The sequence below is a fragment of the Lutra lutra genome, chromosome 9 (genome assembly GCF_902655055.1).
Source record: "Lutra lutra chromosome 9, mLutLut1.2, whole genome shotgun sequence".
NCBI classification, from domain to species: Eukaryota; Metazoa; Chordata; class Mammalia; order Carnivora; family Mustelidae; genus Lutra; species Lutra lutra.
Window position 1 is genome coordinate 70,248,136 of NC_062286.1, and position 18,217 is coordinate 70,266,352.

General features: G+C 36.4%; 1 long non-coding RNA gene across 2 annotated transcripts in view; it reads right to left on the reverse strand.

Annotated features, from left to right (window-relative positions):
* The window catches only part of LOC125109715 (uncharacterized), a 265,291-nt gene extending 251,637 nt beyond the window's left edge, over positions 1-13,654 (reverse strand). For both annotated transcript variants that reach the window (XR_007130348.1, XR_007130349.1), the window contains exon 1: positions 13,534-13,654. This is a non-coding gene — a long non-coding RNA (uncharacterized LOC125109715). The remainder of the gene's footprint in view (positions 1-13,533) is intronic.
* Positions 13,655-18,217: the final 4,563 nt, after the last annotated feature.

Here is an 18,217-nt window from a genome sequence, read left to right on the forward strand (position 1 = left end):
ATAAGGTAGTTCTATTTTCAACATTTTGAGGAACCTCCATGCTGTTTTCCAGAGTGGTTGCACCAGCTTGCATTCCCACCAACAGTGTAGGAGGGTGCCCCTTTCTCCACATCCTCGCCAGCATCTGTCATTTCCTGACTTGTTAATATTAGCCATACTGACTGGTGTGAGGTGATATCTCATTGTGGTTTTGATTTGTATTTCCCTGATGCTCAGTGATGTGGAGCACCTTTTCATGTGTCTGTTGGCCATCTGGATGTCTTCTTTGCAGAAATGTCTGTTCATGTCTTCTGCCCATTTCTTGATTGGATTATTTGTTCTTTGGGTGTTGAGTTTGATAAGTTCTTTATAGATTTTGGACACTAGCCCTTTATCTGATATGTCGTTTACAAATATCTTCACCCATTCTGTCAGTTGTCTTTTGGTTTTGTTAACTGTTTCCTTTGCTGTGCAAAAGCTTTTGATCTTGATAAAATCCCAATAGTTCATTTTTGCCCTTGCTTCCCTTGCCTTTGGCGATGTTCCTAGGAAGATGTTGCTGCGGCTGAGGTCAAAGAGGTTGCTGCCTGTATTCTCCTCAAGGATTTTGAGGGATTCCTTTCTCACATTGAGGTCCTTCATCCATTTTGAGTCTATTTTTGTGTGTGGTGTAAGGAAATGATCCAATTTCATTTTTCTGCATGTGGCTGTCCAATTTTCCCAACACCATTTATTGAAGAGGCTGTCTTTTTTCCATTGGACATTCTTTCCTGCTTTGTCGAAGATGAGTTGACCATAGAGTTGAGGGTCTATTTCTGGGCTCTCTTATTCTGTTCCATTGATCTATGTGTCTGTTTTTGTGCCAGTACCATGCTGTCTTGATGATGACAGCTTTGTAATAGAGCTTCAAGTCCGGAATTGTGATGCCACCAACTTTGGCTTTCTTTATCAATATTCCTTTGGCTATTTGAGGTCTTTTCTGGTTCCATATAAATTTTAGGATTATTTTTTCCATTTCTTTGAAAAAAATGGATGGTACTTTGATAGGAATTGCATTAAATGTGTAGATTGCTTTGGTAGCATAGACATTTTCACAATATTTATTCTTCCAATCCAGGAGCATGGAACATTTTTCCATTTCTTTGTGTCTTACTCAATTTCCTTCATAAGTACTTTATAGTTTTCTGTGTATAGATTCTTAGCCTCTTTGGTTAGGTTTATTCCTAGGTATCTTATAGTTTTGGGTGCAATTGTAAATGGGATTGACTCCTTAATTTCTCTTTCTTCGGTCTTGCTGTTGGTGTAGAGAAATGCAACTGATTTCTGTGCATTGATTTTATATCCTGACACTTTACTGAATTCCTGTGCAAGTTCTAGCAGTTTTGGAGTGGAGTCTTTTGGGTTTTCCACATGGAGTATCATATCATCTGCGAAGAGTGATAGTTTCACTTCTTCTTTGCCGATTTGGATGCCTTTAATTTCCTTTTGTTGTCTGATTGCTGAGGCTAGGACTTCTAGTACTATGTTGAATAGCAGTAGTGATAACGGACATCCCTGCCGTGTTCCTCACCTTAGCGGAAAAGCTTTCAGTTTTTCTCCATTGAGAATGATATTTGCGGTGGGTTTTTCATAGATGGCTTTGATAATATTGAGGTATGTGCCCTCTATCCCTACACTTTGAAGAGTTTTGATCAGGAAGGGATGCTGTACTTTGCCAAATGCTTTTTCAGCATCTATGGAGAGTATCATATGGTTCTTGTTCTTTCTTTTATTAATGTGTTATATTACATTGATTGATTTGCGGATGTTGAACCAACCTTGCAGCCCTGGAATAAATCCCACTTGGTCGTGGTGAATAATCCTTTTAATGTACTGTTGAATCCTATTGGCTAGTATTTTGGCGAGAATTTTCGCATCTGTGTTCACCAAGGATATTGGTCTGTAGTTCTCTTTTTTGTTGGGATCCTTGTCTGGTTTTGGGATCAAGGTGATAGCTGGCCTCACAAAATGAGTTTGGAAGTGTTCCTTACATTTCTATTTTTTTGGAACAGTTTCAGGAGAATAGGAATTAATTCTTCTTTAAATGTTTGGTAGAATTCCCCTGGGAAGCCGTCTGGCTCTGGGCTTTTGTTTGTTTGGAGATTTTTGATGACTGTTTCAATCTCCTTACTGCTTATGGGTCTGTTCAGGTTTTCTATTTCTTTGTGGTTCAGTTGTGGTAGTTTATATGTCTCTAGGAATGCATCCATTTCTTCCAGATTGTCAAATTTGTTGGCGTAGAGTTCTCATAGTATGTTCTTATAATTGTCTGTATTTCTTGGTGTTCGTTGTGATCTCTCCTCTTTCATTCATGATTTTATTTATTTGGGTCCTTTCTCTTTTCTTTTTGATAAGTCTGGCCAGGGGTTTATCAATCCTATTAATTCTTTCAAAGAACCAGCTCCTAGTTTCGTTGATTTGTTCTATTGTTTTTTTGGTTTTTATTTCATTGATTTCTGCTCTGGTCTTTATGATTTCTCTTCTCCTGCTGGGTTTAGGGTTTCTTTCTTGTTCTTTCCTCAGCTCCTTTAGGTGTAGGGTTAGGTTGTGTACCTGAGACCTTTCTTGTTTCTTGAGAAAGGCTTGAACTGCTATATATTTTCCTCTCAGGACTGCCTTTGTTGTGTCCCACAGATTTTGAACCGCTGTGTTTTCATTATCATTTGTTTCCATGAATTTTTTCAATTCTTCTTTAATTTCCTGGTTGACCCATTCATTCTTTAGAAGGATGCGGTTTAGTCTCCATGTATTTGGGTTCTTTCCAAATTTCCTCTTGTGATTGAGTTCTAGCTTCAGAGCATTGTGGTCTGAAAATATGCAGGGAGTGATCCCAATCTTTTGGTACCGGTTGAGACCTGATTTAGGACCGAGGATGTGATCTATTCTGGAGAAAGTTCCATGTGCACTAGAGAAGAATGTGTATTCTGTTGCTTTGGGATGAAATGTTCTGACTATATCTGTGATGTCCATCTGGTCCAGTGTGTCATTTAAGGCCTTTATTTCCTTCTTGATCTTTTGCTTGGATGATCTGTCCATTTCAGTGAGGGGAGTGTTAAATTCCCCTACTATTATTGTATTATTGTTGATGTGTTTCTTTGATTTTGTTATTAATTGGTTTATATAGTTGGCTGCTACCACGTTATGGGCATAGGTATTTAAAATTGTTAGATATTCTTTTTGGACAGATCCTTTGAGTATGATATAGTGTCCTTCCTCATCTCTTATTATAGTCTTTGGCTTAAAATCTAATTGATCTGATATAAGGATTGCCACTCCTGCTTTCTTCTGATGTCCATTAGCATGGTAAATTCTTTTCCACCCCCTCACCTTAAATCTGGAGGTGTCTTCGGGTTTAAAATGAGTTTCTTGTAGGCAACATATAGATGGGTTTTGTTTTTTTATCCATTGTGATACCCTGTGTCTTTTGATTGGGGCATTTAGCCCATTAACATTCAGGGTAACTACTGAGAGATATGAATTTAGTGCCATTGTATTGCCTGTAAGGTGACTGTTACTGTATATTGTCTCTGTTCCTTTCTGATCTACTACTTTTAGGCTCTCTCTTTGCTTAGAGGACCCCTTTCAATATTTCCTGTAGAGCTGGTTTGGTGTTTGCAAATTCTTTCAGTTTTTGTTTGTCCTGGAAGCTTTTAATCTCTCCTTCTATTTTCAATGATAGCCTTGCTGGATATAGTATTCTTGGCTGCATGTTTTTCTCGTTTAGTGCTCTGAATATATCATGCCAACTCTTTCTGGCCTGCCAGGTCTGTGGATAAGTCTGCTGCCTATCTAATATTTTACCATTGTATGTTACAGACTTCTTTTCCCGGGCTGCTTTCAGGATTTTCTCTTTGTCACTAAGACTTGTCAATTTTACTATTAGGTGATGGGGTGTGGACCTATTCTTATTGATTTTGAGGGGGGTTCTCTGAACCTCCTGGATTTTGATGCTTGTTCCCTTTGCCATATTGGGGAAATTCTCTCCAATAATTCTCTCCAATATACCTCCTGCTCCCCATCTGTTTCCTCTTCTTCTGGAATCCCAATTATTCTAATGTTGTTTCGTCTTATGGTGTCACTTATCTCTCGAGTTCTCCCCTCGTGGTCCAGTAGCTGTTTGTCCCTCTTTTGCTCAGCTTCTTTATTCTCTGTCATTTGGTCTTCTATATCGCTGATTCTTTCTTCTGCCTCATTTATCCTAGCAGTGAGAGCTCCATTTTTGATTGCACCTCATTAATAGCTTTTTTTATTTCAACTTGGTTAGATTTTAGTTTTTTTATTTCTCCAGAAAGGGCTTTTTTATCTCCCGAGAGGGTTTTTCTAATATCTTCCATGCCTTTTTCGAGCCTGGCTAGAACCTTGAGAATCGTCATTCTGAACTCTAGATCTGACATATTACCAATGTCTGTATTGATTAGGTCCCTAGCCTTTGGTACTGCCTCTTGTTCTTTTTTTGTGGTGAATTTTTCCGCCTTGTCATTTTGTCCAGATAAGAGTATATGAAGGAGCAAGTAAAATACTAAAAGGGTGGCAACAACCCCAGGAAAATATGCTTTAGCCATATCAGAAGAGATCCCAAATCGTGAGGGGGGAGCAAGGGGATAAAAAGTTTCAGAAAGAAAAAAAAAGTAACGAAACAATTAAAAAAATAAAATGAATAAAGAAAAAATATAAAAAGGAAAAAAATATATATATATTAGATAAACTAGTTATAAACATAAAAAACGAAAAGGGTAAAAGCTAAAAAAATTTAGCAGAAGAAGAGAAAAAAAAATTGAAAAAGAAAAAAAAACTAAATTAACTGCAAGGCTAAAGAATCATGAGGAGAAAGCCATGAGTTCTGTGCTTTGCTTTCTCCTCCTCTGGAATTCCGCAGCTCTCTTGGTATTGAAACTGCACTCCTTGGTAGGTGAACTTGGTCCTGGCTGGGTTTCTTGTTGATCTTCTGGGGGAGGGGCCTGTTGTAGTGATTCTCAAGCGTCTTTGCCCCAGGCGGAGTTGCACCGCCCTTACCCGGGGCTGGGCTGAGTAATCCGCTTGGGTTTGCTTTCGGGAGCTTTTGTTCCCTGAGTGCTTTCCGTAGAGTTCCAGAGGACAGAAATGAAGAAGGCCGCCTCCCAGTCTCTGGCCCGGAAAAGCCGAGAGCCCGGGGCCCCATTCCTCAGTGCGCCCTCAGAGAACAGTGCCCAATTACTCCCGTCACCCTGCCTCTGGCTGCGCTGTGAGCTGACCGAGCCTGTGACCGGTTCAAGGTAACCCCGAGCTTAGAGCTTACTCCTCGGCTCTGTCTCTGTAGCCGGCTTCCCCGTTCTATTATTACCTGTGAGCTCTGAGACACTCCGCCATCCCCGATCCTTCTGTGACCCTTCGGGACCTGAGGCCACCCTCACCCTGCGTGGGCTTCACCACGGTTTGGCCTCTGGAGCGATGTCCCTCAGTGGAACAGACTTTTTAAAGTCCCGATTTTGTGCTCCGTTGCTCCGCCGCTTGCCAGGAGCCGGCTCCTCCCCCCGTGGTCTATCTTCCCGTCGCTTTGGATTCACTTCTCCGCCAATCCTACCTTTCAGAAAGTGGTTGATTTTCTGTTTCTAGAATTGCTGTTCTTCTTCTATTCGATCTCCCATTGGATTTGTAGGTGTTTGCAATCTTTAGATAAGCTGCCTAGCTGATATCCCGCTACCTGAAGTAGTCTCAGCCTGCTACTTCTCCACCATCTTGACTCCTCCCCCTATATGTCGTTTTTTTCCCCACACTATAAACCTAAAAAGTGAATGCTCTTTATTCATATACTTTTTGTGCAGTTGAACCATTATTTTCATTTTGAGTTTCAATAGTATTTTGAACCATTATTTTCATTTTGAGTTTCAATAGTATTTAGTATAATTAACACCTCTCTAACATGCTTATTAAGTTTCATTAAATCATTTCTGCTGAGCACATTACTTTATTTTGTTATCAAAGTTCAGGAATTTATTGTGATTCTTGTTAGTTTTGTGATATCCAATCATAATTTCTTACTGTTCATAAAAGGTCCATAAACAGATTAAAGGGATCTTCTTTGGTATATCTTCCTATGTTTTTGTATTTCAAAGTTTCACTGGCCTTCATATAGAATGACAAGACTGTTCTAAGCCTGGTTTACTACTATTTTCAGGCAAACCATTCAGAACATTTCATGGACAACCTTCCTTTATTGATAAACTGAATACTACCTTTTACAGCTATTTGCTGCTAAAAATATGCACTAGCTCTGTGGTCTGGAACAAATCACTCACATCTCTCTAACTCAATTTCTTTAACTACAAAATTAAAAATAATGAATAATTTATAACTCATATAGTCAAACACTACAATGTTAGTCATATGGTAAATGCACTGTGTTTGTTCTTAGTACGCAATATTCCTACATATCTATGGTATTCAGTAGTTTTATTCTACTAATATTCTATCTAAAAGGCTAAACTTAATATATTATGTGTTATATTCTAAAATTTTAGAAGCCTATTAATGTCTTTAATTCCCATATGTTGACCTAAATATTGCTTCAGTTCAGATAGCAAGCGTATTGTTAGTGTAGATATCAGCACAGTACTGTGTTTTACTTCCATATATAATTGCTTTTGATTATTCCTTATGCAAGCAGGACAGTTACTCCTACCATAGTGATATGTATGACAGACAGAAAAGGTACTTCTAGGGGTATCAGTAATTGAAATTCTAATCCCCAACTTGCTTTGTAATTTTGGTTAAGCTATTTAATTCTTTTTTCATTACCATTTCCTCATCTTTAAAGCAGGCCCAATACATCTTTATTCTGTAAGGATTTCTGTGAAGATAAAACCAAGTTATGTTCACAAAATTTCCTTGAAAAATAGAAAACAGTATTAATGATAACCAGTATTAGAAAGTAAATATAAGCTCTTTGTTATGTTTTTAAAAAACAGGAAAATTATCTCAGTAAATAGTGATCTTTGATATCCTGGAATTTCAAAGCACTTTACTAACATTTTACTTATGAAATAAACTCCAAGCCAGATTCATCCTTACGATGGTGATCTATCCTTTTTTTCTCTCAAATAAAATTCTTTTTTTTTTTTTTTAATGAATGCTTAGGAAGTGAGCCATTTTAAACTTATGTTTTCCTTTTTTTTTTAAGGTTTTATTTATTTATTTGACAGAGATCACAAGTAGGCATAGAGACAGGCAGAGAGAGAGGGAAGCAGGCTCCCTGCTGAGCAGAGAGCCCCATGCGGGACTTGAACTCAGGACCCTGGGATCATGATCTGAGCTGAAGGCAGAGGCTTAACCCACTGAGCCACCCAGGTGCCCCCAAATAAAATTCTTCTTAAAAGAGGTGCTATCATTCATGAAATTGTCATCTTGTACTAATGAAGTATGCCAGTTTCTTGCAGGAATGCCTTGATATATATAAAAAGTTACTTAGACTTCCAAGGCTATGCAAGGACATCTTGACTCACAGTGTTTCTCACTGAAGAAAATGACCTAAGATATTTGTATACAATTGTTTGTTCTCTTGGAGGTCAAGAACAAAGATAAAATAAATACATCACTCTAACAGCACAAAAAACTAACAGAAATAAATCTAATTTCAGAGAAGTATCAGTCTCTGGGAAGCACTCTTTAAATACCCTACTGGGGGCTACTTAGTTTCATTTGCTTTACTTTAATCACCATAGTACACATTATAATATCCTCTTGTTTGTTTACTTTTTATGCTACCTTACTCTATTATACTAAAGGACAGCAGAGCTGATATATTTTTTAGAGAATTTTGTATACTCTCAATGGTTGGCAAAATCCTTTTAGAAGTTTGACAATAACATGCCTTTCTCTATTGATTTCTTCTCTTCCATTTGGCAAATATTGATTTTTGTGTGTGTGTGCATTTACAAGACTCCATTTTGTTTAATTCCTTCTCCATGAATCAGCATTGCTGACAACAGGAGCTGAAATGTCTGAAACTTAAAGAAATGCCTTTGATTGAATAGTTGTCCTAGAACTAGAGATGGAAATGCAAAGAAATAAAATGGGACTTCTCAAAGCGTTCCATGAGATTTATTAAGGTCCTCTTTGTTTTAAAGACTAGAAATTGAAAATAATCTATTGAGACTAATAAGTGATCTTAAAAAAATGCTTATATTAGCAATATACACCAAGTCAATTTCCTAGAGTTTTCAATTTTTGCCTGAAAAACCTCCCTTACCTTTTTACCAGGAAACTGTTTAAAAAAAAAAAAAAGTCAGTGCTGATCTAGGAAGCAATGTTTCGTAGTATATAACGCAACCCCCTCCCTAAGCACTGTGATAAGGTCAAGGGTGACCTTCTAGTGCAAGGAGAATCATCCATAGGCAGCCCTAATTACAAAGCATAAAAGTAATATGGAAGAACTAGAGAATCATTAACACCATTTTTAAGAAGAATTAAGACAACAGAGATAAGTAAACAAAAAAGTGAGTTGATCATAGAAAAGATGAGAGTAAAGGCACCTGAAGTGGAATTTCCTCATGTTAATGAAGAACAGTAGCATCAAGATGTATTTTTTCAGGTACTGAAATTCATAGAGCAACTTTGAATACAGAACTTCCTAAAATGGTCAACTCTGACTTTAGGTAGTCCCAGGTTCTTCCTCTCAAGGAATTCACTGACTAGTGAAAGAGATATCATCATAAACATTTCATAGAAATATGCATAAACCCAATGGCTACAGAGAAAGAGGAATAATCAACTCTATACCAGGAAGTCTGGAAAGCCATTGGCAGGATTAATCAAAAATTAGTTTCTGAGGCAAAATGAGATCAAATGCACTGGGAGCAGGAAACTTGGTAGCTGACAATTTAATAACAAGTTTTCCAAACTTAAACATTGGCATTCAGCAAAATGCCATCTACTGATTTATTTTCTCTGTTATAGCACAGGTCAGAAACCAGGCCAAAGGCAAAAAGGTGGACAGGATATGTGTGCTGAAGGTCAGAGAAAAGCTTAATTAAAACCTTAAGAAAGAAACAGACTTAATTAATGAGGTGAATAGGATTTACTGAAAAATGCATAACCACCAGTTTAAAATGGTAACATATAATTTAGTTTCAAGCAATTTCAACATGAAGCTAAAATTTGTTGATAATTTGGAATTGCCCTCTCACTTGGCTTCAATGATGTTTTCTCCTAAACATCCTGAACTCAACATTTTTTTCAAAATGGGTTTAGTAAAAAATAAGATTGGGGTGCCTGTGTGGCTGTCAGTTGGGCACCCCACTCTTGTTTTTGGCTCAAGTCATGATCTTAGGGTGGTGAGATCGAACTCTGCATCTGACTCACTCCCTCTCCCTTTGCCCCTCCCCCCATGCATGTTCTCTCTTGGAAAAAAAAGATTAAAAGTGTTTTATTAATTATTAATGTTATTAGTTTTAATACTTGAACAAGTTTTGCTCTGAAATCAGTTGTTTTTATAAATTACTTGCAAGTGGAACTAGATACTAATGGATACATCTATTTAGCTGATAGCATATTGACCTCCATATTCTTCTATCTACTCTTTTTTTGGTCTAAACTCTTTTTCGGTCTACTCCAAGATATACCTCTACTTTCCCTTCTGCTTATTAATTCTGGGAATTAACTCCTTCCTATACTATTTTTAAAGTGCATTTTGGAGATATTTTTAAATGTTAAGGTAATGAGTTAACATATTTCAATAATATATAATATATTGTATAATATTATTATATTTCTTGCTATTATAAAAAATGGTGTAATGAACATCAATAGATTTTTTCCTTCCTCCCTTTCTCCCTTCTGTCTTTTCCTCTTTCTTTCATTTTTTCCTTCTTTCCTTTCCTTCCTTTCTTCCTTCTTTCAGAAATTAAAAATGAAAAAGATTCAGAGAAAAAATTGAAAGACATTAAGCTATACCACTATCTGATTACAATTAATAGTCTTTTTAAAAAGTCTTTACTAGTCTCCACTTTTCCCTTATTCTGTTTTATTCTTTTCAATACGATCAGATTGCAGAAAAAAGCCATCATCATATTGTTGGGTCCCCAATGTTGGGTCCATGGTCAAAGGAGCAAGACTGATACAAAGCGAAGTTCAAGCAAAGCTTTATTTCGCACCAAGCATCAAGAATCAAACCGACCGTCAAACAGACCGGTCAGGGCTGCCCCTTACAGAGAGGGCGACACCCCCCTCCACCCCCCCCACCCCTGCTTCACAGACTAACTTTTATAGAGCAAAGACCATGTGGTTGAGACTGGCCACACACTGGTGGCCAATGAGATTGCAACACACAGAGAAAGTTGCACAGTCATGCTAGGTCACACATGGGTGGCCAATTGAACTATAATTTACCCTACAGTTGACATTTGAACTAGCCTATCACCTTGGTCAGAATTGGCACCCAAAAGGCGGGGCCCACACTCCTTGCCAGCTAGGGAGACATTATGCACACTCTACTGATTGGATGTCTCCACCTGACCCAACTCATCCAGATAACAGCATTCAGGCTGTTATCTCCACCTGACCTGACCCACCCTTGTATTTGGGCTTTGTTACCTGGGATTGGTTTCCCGGACTTGCTTTTAAGTAAGTTGGGGGGCGGGCAGGGTCAGTTTAAGTTTTACTGCATAAACAACAAAATGGCTGTTCAACGAGGTGGGGCTGCTCTGGCTAAATAGGCCCTTATGATATCATTTACCCACTTAATTAATAATAGTAGTAACAAATTATTAGAATTTTCAATTATTAATCAAATATTTTGTTCTGGGTTGCATAACATTAATATTATATTCATTTGTTTTCTAGTACTGAAAGCACTCCAAGAAGGGTGCCATTCCTACTCCTATTTTACATAGGAAATAACTGAGTACCAGAGGTTACGGCATCAGTATGTACCTTAGTCTATAGCTACTTATCTACATTTAGTTATTTTACTTTCTTTAATAGATTCTAAGATAGACTTATCTCAATACAAGCTCAATTCCAAATAATAATTATATTTTTAAAGTGATTTATCAAATAATCCTCATCAATCTTATGATAAGGTAAAAAGTATTCTCCTTAATTTACAGAGAGCAAATGGAGTCAGTGGAAGTTAAATAATTCATCCAAGGTTACAAAGCCTGTGAATGGCAAAAATGGATTTGATCCTAGGCAGTGTGGCTTGATACTGTAAACTATTGTGCTCCAGGGTCTCTCTATAAAAGAGGTTTAAAATTTAGGCATAAGGCCTTGTTTTGCTCGCTCTTTCTTTCCCCTTCTTATAATTCTGAAAATATTCTCTTAAACAATCTTCTAAGAAGAATCTTTCTACTCCATCTAAATTTAATTCCTTATGACTTCAACTCATAATTGTAATGATAAACCCAGCTGTGGTTAAAGTCACAGATGGCTCCAACAGGTGACAATGAGCTCAGATGAGAAGGAAGAGGAGCTGATTGTTTCCTAAGGAACAACAGTTCTGTTTTTTCATACAAACTCAATGACTGAAAACTTCAAAAAGGTAAAACGTAATTCAAATAAACAGCTGGATGAGCAGAATCAGTTTCAATCAAGTGGTCAACACAATTAAAATCTTAAAAAGTAAATAACAAAATTTTTTTTAAAGTTACAAGGTACTTAAAAGAAAAGGCTAATGGAGGACACCTGGCTCAGTCAGTTGATTAAATGTCTGCCTTCTGCTCAGGTCATGATCCCAGGGTCCTGGAATCAAGTTCCACATTGGGCCCCCTGCTCAGCAGGGACTCTGCTTCTCCTTTTGCCTCTGTCTCTTTCTCTCTCACAAAAATAAATAAAACCTTTAAAAAAGACTAGTGGAGTCCTTATTACAAAATAACAGCTTGATTTTGGAGGACATTTGATAATTCATCTGCCAAATAACTCAATGAGAAAATGCTCTAGAAAGATGGCAACCCAAACGTGTCTTGGGTCTTCTATTGTTTTTAATCTGACTTCCTTTTTTGAATGGAGCATTAGTGGGCAGGTCAGAAGACAAAATCTAAGTCTGTGAGTTTTCACAGTATATTCCAGTATATATTATATATATATAACTTCCATACTGGAAAACAGTATGGAGGTTCTCAAAAGATTAAAAATACAACCACCCTATGACCCAGCAATTGCACTACCAGGTATTTATCCAAAGGACACAAAAATACTGGCTCATGCACCCTCTTGTTTATAGCAGCATTATCAAAAATAGCCAAATTATGAAAAGAGCCCAAATGTTCACTGATTGATGAATGGCTAAAGAAGTGGTATATTACTCTGTCATAAAAAAGAATGAAATTTTGCCATTTGCAACAATGTGGATTTAGAGACTATTATGTCGTTAGAGTTAGAGTTAGAGACTGTTATGCTAAGCAAGATAAGTCAGTCAGAGAAAGACAAAATACCATTTACTATATTTGGAATTTAAGAGACAAAACAAATGAAAATAGAGGGTTTGGGGAAAAAAGAGAGAGGCAAACCTTAAAACAGATATTTAACTATAGAGAATAACTGAGGGTTGCTGGAGGAGAGGTGGGTGGGTTAAATGGGTGGCGGGTATTAAGAAGTATACTTGTGATGAGTATTGGGTCTTGCATATAAATGATGAATCACTGAATTGTACACCTGAAGCTAAGTACAGCCTACTTAAGATTTTCTCTCTCCCTCTACCTGTCCCCATCCCGCCCACCGTACCCTGCTCCCTCTCACAGTGTGCATGCTTTCTCTCTCTCTCTCTCTCAAAATTATAAATAAATAAATAAATAAATAAACAGTTTAGATCTTAAGAGGGTAAATTGTTTTCATCTAGAGAAGTTTACAAATATTAACAGTCATACTGCTGTTAAGATAATAAGAGGGAAGATGAAATGGTTTAGTGGATAAATGAATTCAGATTATGTTTCCGAAGGTTAGACTATATCTATTGCCTATTTAAGTACACACCATAAGTGGTATCTGAGAGAATTACATATCTCAATTAATCATTTTAAAATGTAATGAGCATTCAACTAGCAAAATGAGTTGCAATCAACTTATTTTGCCTAATATTCTAAGGACTTAATTTCCAGCCTATGCTCTTGTGGGAATAATGCCTAGGAACATTATTTATTTCAAAGCAGTCTAACATCAAGCCTTCTTTCCCTTCCAACTGAAAAATCCCCACGGTATTATAAATCAGTTTTACTCAAGAAGTTTGATAATCCTATCACCATATTACATAAATAGTAGTGAAAATTTAAATAATATGCTGTCCCTCCTTCACTGGGGGAATTTTTCAGGATTTTAAAATGTATTTTCACTTTATTGTATTTCACTGGTGACTTAATTTCTATCATTATTATTTTACATCTGTTAATTTAACATCATGAATATCATGCCAGTGTTATGCTTTGCAAGGAGGTTAGTTAATTATAATCCATGGTTTGGGAGTCATTTACTTTGTTGTACTTTTACTTCATGTAAAAATAACTTTTTTGATATATGTGTCTGGTATATTCCAAAGGAATGATAATAAACCTGCTAATAGTATTGCAAGGTAACCATGGTTCTTGTCACGAAGAGCCCCTCCTCTTTGATATGTAGCTACTTGCATCATTCTTGAATATGAGTTGTTAATGTAGGTGTTTGACATGGGCTTCTTTCTATCAGAATGAAAGAAAAAATTACTCTCACATTTGTGTCTGTAATAGCCTTTGAATCCAGATCTATACCGTCTCTCTTTTCCTATTATTTTATAATGATGGGAGATGAAACATGTCTTTTTCACTCTGAAGAGAAATTTTCCTTCATTTTGAAAAAGTTATACTGTTCTAGATTTTTTTTCTCCAAAAATGGGTAAAGAGGTGTTCTAGCAACTTAGCTCAAATGGATCATTTATGTTGGTAAACATATGTACCATAAGCTATAAAGGCAGCAGCTTGTAAACCCATTAAATGGGGAAATTCTACTACAGTGTTTGCTAAAACTTCAGTGACAGTAATTCTTTGAGCAGACCTTTGATGGATGAATTGACATTTCCAGGTAAGGGAGAGGCACAGTATAATGTATTATAGCCATAATGATAATGCCATGTCATCAAGACAACAGTTACCAGGTTTGGCATCTTTTAAGATGATTTAAGAAACTTAAAACATTAAGAAACTTAATGTTTTCCCAATAATTTCCATGTTAGAATGGAAGGAATCACCTTAGACAGATTTTCCATGCTAATCTGTGGCTTCAATTACGGTAGGAAATAGATATCCACTGCTTTGGGAGAGTGCCTTTTTAAAGACTTAACTCCTTGTTAGATAAATCTAGAAACAAGGAAAAAGTATGAATCTATTTATACAGTATTCTAGGAACTTTCTTAAAAAAAAAAAAAGAATTAAAGGCCAAATTATTTCAAAGTGACTCCAACCTCACTGATGGATTCAGATGATTCCAGTTGTGTTATATTAATAGAAAGGACCACTACTGATCCCAAATAAAAACTCACAAAGGGTGGAATCAGGGCTAGTGACTGTGGCTCATACCAAATTAAATATTTGAAGAATGCTAACTCTGGGATAGTTTGTGTCCTATACTAGAAGCTCTAACTCTATACACACTGGTTTCGTGGTCTTAGTTGGGGCACAGTGGTTGGGCATACAAATCCAAAGAATTCTAATCTTGGGAACCCAAACATGATACACTAATGAGAACTGTGTAGTCATGTACACAATACAGAAGTGATCAAGAACATAAAGAACATATCCTGCTGTGTGTGAATAACATAAGAGTTATAATAAGAAATCAAGGACCCTTCTGGTACAAAAGACTCCTTGATTTCCCCCGCCCCCAGCTCTTCCAACATTTACAGCTATGACTGAGGATTCATTAAGGAAGCCCTAAGAATTGACATACTATGGCAAGGTCAAAGAGAACAACAGTTGAGGCACAAATCTTAAACTACTTGTTAATAAATTCATGGAGTATTTGAGTACTGAAGTTTTAAAATAGGAAATAAAATACTGTGTATTTGTTTGATTTAATTAATCAGTATTGAATACTGATGAAGAGTGTTTATATTCAGGTTTTTTTTTTAAAGCAAAAAAGATAACTTTTGGAAAAACACATTAATGCCCAACAAGATTATATATGTTAAAGTTACCTAAAAAATTAAGCTGTAATTATTTAAGAAACTGGTTATATGTAATGTATTTTTCTGCACAATGTCAGATAAATACAGTTTTACAGTATCCCACTAAAATAAAAATTCTGAAGCACTACCAGACTTAAACTCCTTTAACAAGGCTCATGTGTCACTTTCAGTAGGAAAGAAATTGGCTCAACTTCCTGATATAGCACTGGTACTTCGTCTAGGTTCAAACCATAATCTCTTCATCTTACACATTTATTTTCACAGTGTTCTTAATATTATGGTCTTCCTATTAGTGCTCTATTAAAAATCAGAAGCTACTGTGTTTGACTGATGTTTCAACCAAATAGTAGATTAGAGAAAGTTGAAAATAACAACCATGTGTTCTAATGCATAAATAAAATAGACCATTTTTTTAAGTAAAAGAAAAGAAGCATCTTTCAGAAAGGATGGCAAATATGGGGCCCCATGCTCTCAGGTGCTCTTCTGGAACAAATGGTAGCTACTCTTAGATGACCACATGATCTTTCCTGATGAGCTTCAGATTTATTTTGAAGTCAAGGCTCCAGGCAACCACTAGCCACAAATCACAGTTGGAATTATAGATAAAAATCACTGCCTATCCCTAGATTAAGCAGATGATAGTGTCTGTGTATGGGGTTATTTGACAATATTTTCTATTATAAACATATTATATGTTTCTTGCAGTAGCATCAGAAAACAGAAACTTAAAATTTTATATTAAATAACAGATAATTGAAGCATTCCCATTTAAGAACTGTTAACTATTTTAGCATTACTAAACATTCACATTTTTAGAATTCCTTTGTGTATGTAAAATATGTGTCTTATAAAATTGAGACAGTGTGGGAATTCATAATTCCTGGCTAGAGAAGATTTAATAAACATATGACTCTCTGGATGAGACTAGTTGAAAAGCAAAGAAGGGGTATCCGGAAAACTGGGCCTCCTTTAAAGCCTCTGGGCTGAAAATAGCCATGTCCTTGTTGCTGCTCAATACACTCATCCAGGAAGGAAATGTTTGGGAGAAACATTTATCTTTGGTGGTCACTGACTCCATATACTCCCTGGGTTTGCATGTGTCACAGACACACCTCATGTACTCCCTGTCTGCACGCATGACACGAGCACAGCTCGTTCTAATCACATGATACTCCCTATGTCACTGTCCTAATTATTAAGGCTTCTTGCTCACTTTTGTTGTTATTACTCCCGTGTATTGATAACATTCACAATAAAAGTGGAGGCAGAGTTTGGCCTAGGGCCTTTTGCCACTAGATCACCATGGCTTCTCTTTTCTCCTACTCAGATGTCTAGAGTAATCTTTTCATTTGCCATCTCAGGGTTTGCTGGCCAAATCCAACAGGATAGTACTTATTGACCTATCATCATCTTCCTTATTCTGGTTTAAAAAAAAAAAAAAAGCAATTTTCCAAATTTTTCTCAACAAATAGTTTTCAAAATCATCATCTGTGATGGCACATACTTATCCACTGCATAGATACAAGATAAGAAAATTATACCTTTATCTTGCTCTTCTACACTATGTTTTTAATTCTTCCCTTAATAAAAATGACAAATTCCTTATAAATAAATGTATATTTCATTTTAGCAAAATTTGGTGGATAAGGTGAGACCAAATATTATGTGTTTGTAAATATGCTCTGGCAAACATTCTGACAGATGTTTCAGAATGTGCTGAGGTAATGATGCAGACCCACAGAGATTTTTTTTAAAAAAGCAGGAAAAATCTAAGTTGGCAGATAGCACAATGTGCACAGATCACACTTGTGACAGCCAGGACCAAAAGCCTCAGAACTAGCTTTCCTTCCCCAGAAAAGCCAATGTGGAAAACACTTCTCCATATCACTTCAAACTCTGGTTTCTCGGTGTGGAGTCCCAAGCACAGCACATAAAATCTATGACTGGGCATCAAACTATGACACCTATAATATATTAGAAATATTCATTCCTTTCCTTATGAAAAAGTATAAGTTTTCCATGGTATTTATAAGTTTCCCACTTTTTTTCTTTTTTCCTCTTTCTGTCTCTCTGTTCCATTCTCTTTAGTCATTTATAAGAACAAAGAAAGAAGAGTTGAAGAAAATATTGATTTGCTTTGGGCTAGAGACTGGGGAAGACAGATGTGATTTTTAAAAATAGATTATAAAGATCAAAACAGAACACAGTAAAGTGAGTTTCTGAGTGTAAGAATGGGAATTGTTCTGGAGATGATTTAATGAGCACTGAACAGACCTTATAAAACCATTGACAAAAATACAACCTTAATTCATGGAATAAACACTTCAAATAGTTTAATTAATCATGGATACAATAAATATCTGAGATGTTCAATGTATTTACATATTTCTGATAATTTGGTAGAGCAGAAGCTCTTTGCCATAAATTATCTCGTATCCTTCCAAATACACAAAAATGTAAGGTGGAAGTGTTTGTAACTGAGCAACTCTAGGGATATGCATTTCCTTTAGTAAAGGATTTTGTGTTTTTATCTTCATTTGATCAGGACAATGTTTCATGATTTGGAAGTAGATGTTAGTAAATGCCTTATGGAGTTATGGGAACTACTTTTAACCAAAAAGAGTAAGAACTCTAAGAAGCTCCTTAGATGAACCTTAACAAAATGATACTCTTCTGTATTATACCACTCCTCATGAGTGCTGGTTTACAATGTTTTGATTATAAGCCACTGAAGCATATTCATCAACACATAGAAAATACTGCATACTTCTATTAATGATTTGTTTGTGCAATTAAAAGCAAAACAAATTAAACACATTTTTCTCTGGCCTAAATTCAAAGCTGTTTTCAAAATAAGAGTTTCAGGGCGCCTGGGTGGCTCAGTGGGTTGAGCCGCTGCCTTCGGCTCGGGTCATGATCTCAGGGTCCTGGGATGGAGTCCCACATCAGGCTCTCTGCTCAGCAGGGAGCCTGCTTCCCTCTCTCTCTCTCTCTGCCTGCCTCTCTGCCTACTTGTGGAAAAAAAAAAAAAGAGTTTCAGATTCAAAATCCAATCATATGTTTACATATGATTTATAG